Source organism: Vulpes vulpes, unplaced genomic scaffold, assembly GCF_048418805.1.
Source record: "Vulpes vulpes isolate BD-2025 unplaced genomic scaffold, VulVul3 u000000899, whole genome shotgun sequence".
Taxonomy (NCBI): domain Eukaryota; kingdom Metazoa; phylum Chordata; class Mammalia; order Carnivora; family Canidae; genus Vulpes; species Vulpes vulpes.
The window spans coordinates 5,858,116-5,871,457 of record NW_027325780.1 but is presented as its reverse complement, the minus strand read 5'-3'; the positions used below and the strand labels follow the sequence as shown (position 1 = coordinate 5,871,457).

General features: G+C 44.2%; 1 pseudogene; it reads right to left on the bottom strand.

The window, feature by feature from the left end:
- Positions 1-9,316: 9,316 nt before the first annotated feature.
- On the bottom strand, positions 9,317-9,953 carry LOC112912740 (mitochondrial pyruvate carrier 1 pseudogene; annotated as a pseudogene).
- Positions 9,954-13,342: the final 3,389 nt, after the last annotated feature.

The following is a 13,342-nucleotide window of genomic DNA, read 5'->3' as shown; positions in this document are numbered from 1 at the left end:
GGTGGGGTGGGATAAAGGGATGCTGAGGGCATCCCCGCTCCTCCTGGGATCCTGCTCCAACTCCCGGGAAGATTGGTGAAAGCCCTGCTTCTCCAGGACGGGGCTTTCCTGTCCTGGGGACACTCGCCGTGGCCTTAGCCCAGGTCCTCATGGGGCCCCTCCCACTTGGATGCCTTTTGTTTCTTTCTTTCTTCCCCCGCCCTGTCTTCCTACCGAGATAGAAGCATGAACTCTTCTCACTGTAGCATTCCAGCTGTTCTCTCTTTAAATCTCAGGCCGAATTTGTAGGTTTTCAGGATGATTTGAAACTTATTTAGGTAATTTGGTGGGGACAGGGGACTTGGGGACCATAGTCTTCCACCATCTTGCCCCCTCCTACTCTGTTTTCCATTTAAAATTGTTTCTAGGCAACAGTATCAGGAGGGTCAATGAGAAAGCCATCTGACATTGGCCACCTGAGCTGCATGCTGATTGGCCACCTGCAGCAGGCTACCCAGAAGGTGTGTGTGATTGGCCGGGGCATGGCGGTGACATCACAGAGGGGCACTCTGATGCACCTGGGCTGATATAAAAGCATGACAACCCGCAGGTCCCCATGATGATAGAGATGGCACGTCAGCCACAGATCTCCTTGCTCTCCCTCAGGTTGTCTGCCCTGTTTTCTGCCCATGCCCATGGCAAGCCCCCAGAAAACCCTCCTGCCCTAGTCCTCTCACCAAGACTTTGGGCTCCACCTGCATGTTTGCACATCCATTCATCCCCCTTGTGGTCCTGAGAGTCCACGAACCCACAGCAGGTGACTCCTGCTCCAAATTCCCCCTGAGAGGTTGGCCTGGATGCTCACAGCCATATTACCATGTAGACTGTGAGAGCGGGACACCGGGAATTGGTACAATTGATACTCAGGAAGGGGGGAAATGCCTCTCTGACACCCCTGGGGTCAACCCGGGGCTCAACACAGGAAAGCTGTGAGTCCCCATCCTGAGGGAATCCAAGGCAATCTCTGCTTCTCTGGAGCTCTCCAATCCAGCTCAGTATAGGGCACACAAATGCTCTAAACCTCCACTCCACCCCCATGTGTACAGTGTCTGCAGTGCCTCCAGGCACCCAGCAGAGAAGGGATTGAATGAAACAAGTAAGTCCTGGGGGAAGGAGTCACCACATCACTGGACCAGGTGGGGGCCATTGGAACACGGGCCCTCAGACAACCAGCTGCCTGCCCCAGCTCAGTAGTGGACAAATGGATGCTCCAGATCCCTGGCTGACCAGGCGCCCATAGACCAAACCCCTTGAAGCTAGCAGGACACGGAGAAATTCAGTCCCCAGAACAGAGCACCTACCAGGATCCTTCATACTGGGAACGCTCTTAACCCTCGTGCCCCTGGGCATGTGATTCACCCAGACACTGGATCCCTATCAAAATACCATGGACTTTCTTCAGAGAGTTAGAACAAATTATTTTAAGATTTGTATGGAATCAGAAAAGACCCCAAAGAACCAGGGAAATTTTAAAAAAGAAAACTATAGCTGGGGGCATCACAATGCCAGATTTCAGGTTGTACTAAAAAGTTCTGGTCACCAAGACAGTGTGGTACTGGCCCAAAAACATACACAGATCAGTGGAACAGAATAGAGTATCCAGAATTTTACCCTCAACTTTACCTTCAACTAATATTTGAAAAAGGAGGAAAAACTATCCACTGGAAAAAACAGTCTCTTCAATAAATGGTGCTGGGAATATTGGACATCCACAACAGAAGAATGAAACTAGACCACTCTCTTGCACCAGACACAAAGATAAACTCAAAATGGATGAAAGGTCTAAATGTGAGACAGTCCATCATTATCCTAGAGGAGAATTCAGGCAACCCCCTTTTTGAACTTGGACACAGTAACTTCTTGCAAGATACATCCATGAAGGCAAGAGAAAGAAAATTAAAAATGATCTATTGGGACTTCATCAAGATAAGAAGCTTTTGCACAGCAAAAGATACAGTTAACAAAACTGAAAGACAACCTACTGAATGAGAGAAGATATTTGCAAATGACATATCAGATAAAGGGCTGGTTTCCAAGATCTATAAAGAACTTATTAAACTCAGCAGCAAAGAAACAAACAATGCAAACAGGAAATGGCCAAAAGGCATTAACAGAAATCTCACAGAGGAAGACATAGACATGGCCAACAAGCACATGAGAAAATGCTCCGCATCCCAGGCCATGAGGGAAATACAAATCAAAATCACAATGAGATACCACCTCACACGTGTGAGAATGGGGAAAATTACCAAGGCAGGAAACCACAAATGAGAAGAAAGGGGAACCCTCCTGCACTGTTGGTGGGAATGTGAACTGGTGCAGCCACTCTGGAAAACTGTGTGGAGGTTCCTCAAAGAGTAAAAAATAGATCTCTGCTATGACCCAGCAGCTGCACTGCTGGTGATTTACCCCAAAGATACAGATGCAATGTAATGCTCAGACACCTGCACACTCATGTTTATAGATGCAATGTTCACAAAAGCCAAACTGTGGAAGGAGCCTCGGTGTCCTTATAAAATCTATCAAAGAACCAATTCCTGGCATTGTTCATCTCTTCCACATTTCTTCCAGGCTCTATTTCATTGAGCTCTGATGGAAACTTTATTAACTCTCTTCTTCTGCTGGGTGTAGGGTCTATTTGCTGTTTTTTTTTCTCCAGGGCCTTCAGGTGCAAGCTTTCCTTTTGTATTTGAGTTCTTTCCAATACTCGCATGGATGCATGCCTGTATTGGGATGTATTTCCTCCCCCTCAGGACTGCTTTTGCTGTATCCCAAAGATTTTGTGGAGGTTTTTTTTGAATAATACATTTATTTTTTTATTGGTGTTCAATTTGCCAACATACAGAATAACACCCAGTGCTCATCCCATCAAGTGCCCCCTCAGTGCCCGTCAGTACCCATTCATCCCCACCTCCCGCCCTCCTCCCCTTCCACCACTCCTAGTTCATTTCCCAGATATAGGAGTCTTTATGTTCTGTCTCCCTTTCTGATGTTTCCTACCCATTTCTTCTCCTTTCCCTTCTATTCCCTTTCACTATTATTTGTATTCCCCAAATGAATGAGAACATACACTGTTTGTCCTTCTCCGATTGACTTACTTCACTCAGCATAATACCCTCCAGTTCCATCCACATCAGAAGAAATGGTGGGTATTTGTCATTTCTAATGGCTGAGTAATATTCCATTGTATACATAAACCACGTCTTCTTTATTCATTCATCTTTTGATGGACACCGAGGCTCCTTCCACAGCTTAGCTATTGTGGACATTGCTGCTATAAACATCAGGGTGCAGGTGTCCCGGCGTATTGCGATGTATTTCCCCCTGAAGACTGCTTTTGCTGTATCCCAAGGATTTTAAATGTTTGTATCTTCATTCTTATTAGTTTCCATGAATCCTTTTAATTCTTCCTTAATTTCCTGGTTGACCCTTTCATCTTTTAGCAGGATGGTCCTTAACCTCCACGTGTTTGAAATCCTTCCAAACTTCTTCTTGTGATTTAGTTCTAATTTCAAAGCATTATGATCTGAAAATATGCAGGGGACGATACCAATTTTTGGGTGTTGGTTTATACCAGATTTGTGATCCAGCATGTTGTCTAATCTGGAGAAAGTTCCATGTGCACTTGAGAAGAATGTGGATTCAATGGTGTTTGGATGGAAAGTTCTGTAAATATCTGTGAAATCCATCTGGTCCAGTGTAACATTTAAAGCTCTTGTTTCTTTGGAGATGTTTTGCTTAGAAAAACCTATTCAGTCTCTGTTTTTGTGGATTGTTCCCTTCAACTTCCTCTATTACAGAATTCCTCTCAGTATTTCTACAGAGCTGGCTTCATGGTCACATATTCTTTCAGTTTCTGCCTATCTTGGAAGCTCTTTATCTCTCCTTCTATTCTGAATGAGATCCTTGCTAGATACATTATTCTTGGCTGCATGTTCTTCTCATTTAAGACCATGACTATATCCTGCCAGCCCTTTCTGGCCTGCCAGGTCTCTGTGGAGAAGTCTGCTGTCATGCTAATACTTCTCCCCACAAAATTTAGAGATTTCTTGTCTCTTGCTGCTTTAAGGATCTTCTCTTTATGTGGGGAATTTACAAGTTTCACTATTAAATGTCAAGTTGTTGAGCAGTTTTTATTGATTTTAGGGGGGGAATCTCTCTATTTCCTGGATATAAGTGCCTGTTTCCCTCTCCAAATTAGGGAAGTTTTCAGCTATGATTTGTTCAAATACATATTCTGGACCTCTGTCCCTTTTGGCACACTTGGGAGCCCCAGGTAAACGTAGATTTTCCCTTCTGAGGCTGCCATTTATTTCCATTAAGGTATCCTCATGATCTTTTAGTCATATTTCTCTTTATTTATCAGTTTCTCTCCTTGCCATCAATAGATCTTATATGTCACTCATTCGTTCTTCTACCCTGTTAACCCTCGTCTGGTTTGCATTGCATCTCATTTAATTGATTTTTAATTTCGGCTTGATTAGATCTAAAGTCTCCAGTCATGAAGTCTCTTGAATCCTTCATGCTTTTTTCGAGAGCCACCAGTAGCTTTATAATAGTGCTTCTGAATTGGCTTTCTGACATTGAAATGTAACCCAAATTTTGTAACACTATGGGAGAGAGGACTGTTTCTGATTCTTTCTTTTGAGGAGAGGTTTTCCTTCTAGTCATTTTGCTCAGTGCAGAGTGGCCAAAAACAAGTTGTACTTGATAGAAGCATGAACTCTTCTCTGACTGTAGCATTCCTGCTGTTCTTTCTATAAGTCTCAGGCTGAATTCTTAGGTTTTCAGGATGATTTGAAAGGTAATTGGGTGGGGACATTTGACTTGGGTACCCTGGTCTTCCATCATCTTGCCTCCTCCTACTCTCTTTTCTGTTTAAGCATGGTTTCTAGGCAACAATATCAGGAGGGTCAATGAGAAAGTCATCTGACACTGGTCACCTGAGCTGCATGGTGACTGGCCACCTGAAACAGGCCAACCCAAGAGCCTGCATGATGGGCCAGGGCATGGCGGTGACATCACAGAAAGGCATTCTGATGCACCTGGGTTGACATAAAAGCATGGCAACCCCGCAGGCCCCTGTGACGACAGAGAAGGCACTTCAGCCACAGATCTCCCTTCTCTCCCTCAGGTTCTCTGCCCTGTTTTCGGCCCCTGCTCATGGCAAGCCCTGTTGGCACCCCTTCTGACCCAGGCCTCTTGCCAACTCTTTGGGCTCCCCCTCTGTGCTCCTGAGAGTCCACAAACCCACAGCAGGTGATTCCTAGTCCCATGTGCAACTGTGAGTTTGGCCTGGCTGCTCATGGACATATTCCCATGTGGCCTGTAGGAGTGGGACAGTGGGAATCGATATCATGGATACTCAGGCAGAGGGGACAAGCCTCTCCCACACCTCTGGGGTCAACACTGGGCTCAAGAGAGGAAAGCTGTGAGCCCCCATCCTGAGGGAACCCATAGCACTCACTGCTTCTCTGGATCTCTCCAACCCAGCTCAGCACAGGGCACATTAATGCCCTAAACCTCCACTCCACCCCCATGTGTACAATGTCTGCAATGCCTCAAGCACCTGACAGAGAGGGGATTTTAAGAAACAAGTAAGTCCTGGGAGAAGGTTTCACCACATCACTGGAAATGGTGGGGGACATTGGAACACAGGCCCTCAGACCACGAGCTCCATGCCCCAGCTCAGTAGTGGTCAAATGGATCCTCCAGATCCCTGGCTGACCAGGAGCCACAGACCACAAACCCATGAACACAACAGGACACTGAGAAATTCAGTCTACAGAATAGGGCACCTACCAGGAGCCCTCAGACTGGGAACCCTCTGAACCCACAAGTTCCCGGTCATCTGAGTCACCCAGACACTGGATGGACAAAGAAATCTCATAGCACCAGCTCTCTAGCTGAGTGAAGTATAAGGCAAGGGGGCCATAGGAACACTGGTTTTGCTGAGTGTCTCCAAATCATGATCCCTGCATCCCAGCTCATCATTAGGAAAGGAGGCACCTGCACAGTGGGATAAGCATATGCCTTGGACCTGGAGACCAACATTACAGCTCAGCTGTACTCACTTAGGTCCCTGGTAAGTGGGCTCCCCTTGTGATTTGGACTTGGGTTTACACATCCCAGATATGGCTAGGCGAATCAGGCCCCTGGATCACCATATGCCATTGGACCCCTGGACTAACAGCATATCTCAGCACTAGGGCAAGCTGGCCTCTGCATAGGAAGAATTCATGAGATTGAGAAAACTCTCATAGGACTTATCAAGGAAAAGATAAAGAATCCAAACAAATAAAATTATAAATGAAAGAGGCAGATCACAACCAACTCCAAATAAATGCCAGCAATTATAAAGAATTTTGTGAGCAATTAATTGCCCCCAAATTAGGTAATCTGCAAAAAATGGATGCTTTTCTGGAAATTTATAAACTATGAGAACAGATACAGGAAGAAATTGAAAACCTGAACAGATCCATAACTAGTAAAGTAATTGAAGCAGTCATCAATATCTTCCCAGAAACCAACAGTCCAGGGCTGAATGCCTCCCAGAGAATTCAACTAAAAGTTTGAATAAGAAATAATACTTAAGCTATTGAAGCTCTTTCAAATAGAGCAAGGAAATGCAAGGAAAACTTCCAAACTCATTCTATGAAGTCAGCATTACCTTGATCCCAAAGACAAAGATCCCACCAAACAGGAGAACTACAGACCAATATACCTGATGAACATGGATGCCAGAATTATCACCAATATACTAACTAAGGGAATCCAACAGTACATCAAAAGGATTATTCACCATGACCATGTGGGATTGAATCCTGGACTGCAAGGGTGGTTCAACATTTGTAAGTCAATCAGGGTGATAGATCACATTAATAAAGGAAAGGGCCTGAATCCTATGATCTTCTCAATTGGTGGAGAAAAAAACCTTAGACAAAATGCAGCATCCTTTTCTTGATTAAAACTCTCCACAGGGTAGTGATTGGGGGAATAGACCTAACACCATAAAAACCATCTACGAAACCCATGGTAATATCATTCACAATGGGAAAAACTGACAGCCTTTCCACTAAGGTGAGGAACACAACAAGAATGCCCACTCTCACCACCATTCTTCAACAGAGTAATAGAATTACTAGCCTCATCAATCAGAAAATAAGAAGAAATAAAAGCCATTCAAACTGGCAAAGAAGAAGTCAAAATCCCACTTGTCTCAGATGACATGACACGTTATGTGGAAAACACAAGAGTTTCCAAATTTGCTAGGACGTGTACAGTAAATCAGCAATGTGGCAGGATAAAAAAATCAATGAACAGAAATCAGTTGTATTTATAGACACTAAATATGATAGAGAAGAAAGAGAATTTAAGGGTTGATCGTACTTAAAATTGCACCAGAAATCATAAAATACCTAGGAATAAACATAATGAAAGAAGTAAAGGATCTGTAACTAAAAACTACAGAACACCTATGAAAGAAATTGTGGAAGAGCAAACAGATGCATTAACATTACATGTTCATGTATTTGAACAATCAATATTGTGAAAATGTCCATGCTACCCAGGGCCATGTTCACTTTTGGAGTAGTTCCTATCAAAATACCCTTGACATTTTTCACAGAGCATAAATAAATAACTCTAAGATTTGCATAGAACCAGAAAAGACCCCAATTAGCCATAAGAATGTTGAAAAAGAAATCAAAAGCAGGTTATATCACAATGTCTGGACTTCAGGCTGTATTTTGTCTAAGGTTTTTTTCTGTATGTCATAGACAAAGCTGTCATCATCAAAATGTTATTGTACTGGCACAAAAACAGACACATTGATCAAGGAATGGAATAGAGAACTCAGAAATGGACCCTCAACTCTATGGTCAACTAATCTTTGACAAAGCAGAAAAGAATATCCACTGGAAAAACAACAGTCTCTTCAACAAATTGGACAGCCACATGCAGAAGAACTCAACTGGACCATTCTCTTACACCACACACAAAGATAAACTCAAAATGGATGAAAGACCTAAAGGTGAAATAGGAATCCATCACGATCCTACAGAAAAACACAGGCAACAACCTCTTTGACCTTGGCCATAGTGACTTATGCAAGACATGTCTATAAAAGCAAGGGAAACAAGAGCAAAACTGAACTACTGGGACTTCATCAAGTTCAAAAGCAAAGGAAAAAGTCCATAAAACTAAGAAGCAACCTACAAAATGGGAGAAGGCATTTGCAAATGACATAGGAGACAAAAGGCTAGTATCTAAGATCTATAAAGAACTTATGGAAGTCTACACTCAAAACAAGTATCCAGTGAAGGAATGGGTGGAAGACATGAACAGATATTTCTCCAAAAAATCCTACACGTGGAGAACAGACACATGATAAAAAATGCTCCACATCAGTATCAGGAAATTACAAAACAAAACAAAACCCACAATGAGATACCACCTCACATCTGGCAGAATGGCTAAAATGAACAAGGCCGCTGGCCCCTGCCAGAGTACCAGAAATCAAAGAGAGGCTCGAGCTTCCTGGCGGCGAAGTGTCCTGGCTCAATGGACTGGATGGGCACAATGACACGGGCCTGGTCTTCGCCATCAGCATGCCCGACCACAGTATTCATCTGGTGTTGTGGAAGGAGCACGGCTGACCGCCACCGACTGTGGGTGCCGGGGCTGCGGGGTTTCAGTGCGACCTCTGGCAGCCGACTGCATGAACCAAAGCTCTCACCTAATGGTATCGTCGCGCAGTGCACAATCATTTTTTTTTAATTTTATTTATTTATGATAGTCACACACACACACACACACACACACACACACACACACACACACAGGCAGAGACATAGGCAGAGGGAGAAGCAGGCTCCATGCACCGGGAGCCCGACGTGGGATTCGATCCCGGCTCTCCGGGATCGCGCCCTGGGCCAAAGGCAAGCGCTAAACCGCTGCGCCACCCAGGGATCCCCAGTGCACAATCATTTATCTGTGTTTGCCAGGGGGCCAGGGCTCAGGGCGGGGGAGGGCTTGTTTTCTTGACACATAGCACAGCATGCTAAGGGGGTACACCATTGACTTCATTTGTAGTTAGCTACGTTGGTCAGTATAAGAGGATGCATTGAGGGTTCATCTTTCTTGAATATTGGTTTTCAGTAAAGAAAGTTAAATGGTTAAAAAATAAAACTGTCGATGACAGTGTAAGTATGGCCAGCTGTCGGTGGTCTCACGGTCATTAAAGAGTTAAAGGTTCTGAGTATTTAAGGGCTAATAATTACAATTTTTATCCAATTTTTTATTAAGTAAATTCTAGCAAGTAATATACATATTACTGCAAATAAAACCATCATTGGGAATTATTAAATTGCATATTTTGAGCTACTCTTTATGAAGAGTAGTAAAATACTTGGTATGTGTAAGGCAGCAGAGAGTTGGCTTAGGGACTCTTAGCTATTTCTAGAAAAATTGGTTAGTAAAAATAGCATTCAGCTTATTTTCCTTAGCAAGACTATTCTGAGGATGTAATCTGTGACTCAGCAGCAGCGCTAATGCTGTCCCTTCAAACACCTGGTTGCCCATTTTCCGCTGTTATGCTGATGCCTTTTTACTCATCTCATGTTTGATAAGGCATCCTCCCTGAATGAGCTGGGCTACTTCATTTGTGGCATAGCATGCAAACAGAAGCCAGTTTCGAGGCTGGACCTTGTAGGCAAATCTCATGAATGTCAAGGAGTAACAACAGAGGGCAAATGTCATCCGCCCACTGATAATCTCTGGAGACTTTTCATGTCATTGATGGCAGCAATGGGAAGACCCCAGTTGGCTACAGGGCCCCAGAAATGCGTACTCATGAGGTAGTCCCGAAAGTCCTTGCTCCGGACATAGTCCGCTGCCAACAAGAAATGTTGCATTGTTGGTGAGAATGCAAACTGGTGCAGCCACACTGGAAAAGTGTCCCCAGGACAGGAGAGCCCAGCCTGGAGAAGCAGGAGTTTCACCATTCTTCCCGGACAGGAAGGCGCTCTCAGGGAGTTAGCGCAGGATCCCAGGAGGGCGGGGATGACCTCAGACTCCCAGGGACACTAACAGACCACTTGCGCCCAGGGAGAGCGCGCCACACCCCACGGCCGAGCTCCCTAAAGGGCTGCAGCCTGCCTGGCTGGACCCGCGAACAGCTCAGAGGCGGCTCGGGCAGAGGCACCTGGGGCAGGGGGCTGCTCGTCCAAGGGAGCAGCTCGGAGGCACCTTGGGTGGTGGCACCGCACAGACGGTCTCCACAGCCTCCAGGAGCAGCTCAGATGCAGCTACAGCAGAGGCTCCGCGCAGAAGGGGCTGCGCAGCTGGGAGCACCAATCGGACAGCGCAGGCCCGGGAGCACAGGGCGTAGGCGGGCACAGCCCAGGATCCGGCGCTCCCCCGGGTACAGGCAGAGGCCAGGAGGGCACAGGACAGCAAGGACACTCCTGCCCCAGGTTGAGCAGATCAGCGGCCCCGCCCCCAGAGCATCCAGGCCCCTGCAGACTGAGAGCTCTGTAGTCATTGCAGGAGCTGATTCCAGGGCTCCAGGGCTGGCCGCAGCCACTGTTGTTGTTCCTACTGGGGCCTCACAGGATAAAAAAACCCCATTGAGCCTCACAGTACCCTCACTGTATAAACAGTTTAAACATCTTTCACTGAGCCCTGAACCAGGCAGGGGGCTGAGCAGCTCCCCAAAGTGCTAACACCTGAAAATCAGAACAGCAAGCCCCTACCACAGAAGACCAGCTAGACAGACAGAAAAAAAACAAATTATTGACCAACCAGTGCTGGAAAGTTCCAGTGGAAGTCGAGGAATTTACAGTATACAGAATCAGAGTGTACTCCCCTTATTTTTTTTTGTTTTTTGTTTTTTGATCTCTGTTTGTTCCTCCCCCCCGTTTTTTTGTTTTTCTCTTTTTTTACTTTTTTCTCTTCTTTTTGAAGTTTTTTTTTTCTTTCCTTCCTTCTCTTCTCTCTTTTTTTCCTTTCCCCAATAAAAATTGTTTTTGGCCACTCTGCACTGAGCAAAATGACTAGAAGGAAAACCTTGCCTCAAAAGAAAGAACCAGAAACAGTCCTCGCTCTCACAGAGTTACAAAATTTGGATTACAATTCAATGTAGAAAGCCAATTCAGAAGCACTATTATAAAGCTACTGGTGGCTCTAGAAAAAAGCATAAAGGACTCAAGAGACTTCATGACTGCAGAATTTTGATTAGATCTAAATAGCTTTATAATAGCTACTGGTGGCTCTAGAAAAAAAGCATAAAGGACTCAAGAGACTTCATAACTGCAGAATTTAGATCTAATCAGGCCGAAATTAAAAATCACTTAAATGAGTTGAAATCCAAACTAGAGGTCCTACCGACCAGGGTTAATGGGGTGGAAGAACAAGTGAGTGACATAGAAGACAGGTTGATGGCAAGGAAGGAAGCAGAGGAAAAGAGAGAAAAACAAAAGACCATGAGGAAAGGTTAAGGGAAGTAAATGACAGCTTAAGAAGGAAAAATCTACATTTAAAGGGGGTTCCAGAGGGTGTCGAAAGGAACAGAGGACCAGAAAGTGTATGAGAACAAATCACAGCCAAGAACTTCCCTAACTTGGAGAAGGAATCAGGGGTGCAGATCCTGGAGCTAGAGTGATCCTCCCCTAACAGCAATAAAAACCATTCAACACCCTGATATTTCATCATGAAACTTTCAAATTCCAAAGATAAAGAGAAGATCCTCAAAGCAACAAGATACAAGGGATCCTTAAACTTTATGGGGATAAGTAGTAGGTTAACAGCAGACCTCTCCCCAGCGACCTGAGTGGCCAGAAAGGGCTGGCATGATATATTAAGGGTCCTAAATGAAAAGAGTTCAATTTGCCAACATATAGCATATCTCCCGTGGTCATCACATCAAGTGCCCCCCTCAGTGTACGTCATCCAGTCACCCCAACCATCCAGGCAACTCCCTTTCCAGTACCCCTTTTTCGTTGCTCAGAGTTAGGAGTCTCTCATATTCTGTCATCGTCAACTGATATTTTCACTCATTTTCTCTCCGCTTCCCTTTATTCCCTTTCACTATTTTTTATTATGCCAAATGAATGAGACCATATAATGATTGCCTATCTCAGATTGACTATTTTCCCTCAGCATTATACCCTCCAGTTCCATCCACATCAAAGCAAGTAGTATCTCTTTGTCGTTTCTATTCTATTCTTTTTTTTTGTACTTAACAAATATATTCAGAACATTTCATCCTAAAGCAGCAGAAGACAGTCTTTTTGAGTGCATATGAAACATTCTCCAGAATAGATCACATACCAGGTCACAAATCAGACCTGAACAAGTACAAAAAGATGAAGACTACACCATGCATAGTTTCCAACCACAATGACATGAAACTTAAGGTCAACCACAAGAAAAAAAAAACTGGAAATACCACTAATACATGGGGGTTAAAGAATATCCTACTGCTTATAATGAATGGGTTAATCAGAAATTAAAGTGTAAATTAAAAAATACATGGAAGGAAATTAAAATGAAAACATGAAGGTAATATTAAAAGATGTCTTTACTGATCCTCTGATTTTCACACATGCTCTTCTTAACCTCCATTATGGAGTTCATTCAATTTCTACCAGGTATTTGGGATTAATCACCCAGCCAGCATAGTAACTTCCTTCCTTGCCTATTAATTCAGGGGCCTGAAGAGCTCAAAGTGGCCAGGCACCAGTTTCAATTTCCAGATCAGTGGGATTGTTTTTGTGTCTCTCTTTGAACCTGAGACCTCTAGGCCAGCAGAATAATAAATCGTGGGAAAGAAAGTAAACATTTTGCAAGTAGATCATGACGGGTTATAGTGAGTAGTACAACTCCCAGTTCCAGTCCTTGATTCCTGCACCTGTAAATGTGAGTTATGTGAGAAACAGCATCATACATTAGAAGCTGATTTAGAAGATATATAGCCCTCTGGGGAACCTTGTCCTACCCTGCAAGGAATTGCCACCAAGATGGCACTACAGCTGAATCTTTTATTTTTAATTTTTCTTAAATTTATTTTTTTATTGGTGTTCAATTTGCCAACATATAGAATAACACCCAGTGCTCATCCCATCAAGTGCCCTTCTCAGTGCCTGTCACCCAGTGACCCCCAAGCCATGCCCACCTCCCTTTCTACCACCTATAGTTCATTTCCCAGAGTTTGGAGTCTCTCATATTCTGTTTCCCTTTCTGATTTTTCTGACTGATTTTATCTCATTTCTGCTTTATTTCCTTTCACTATGTTTTATATTCC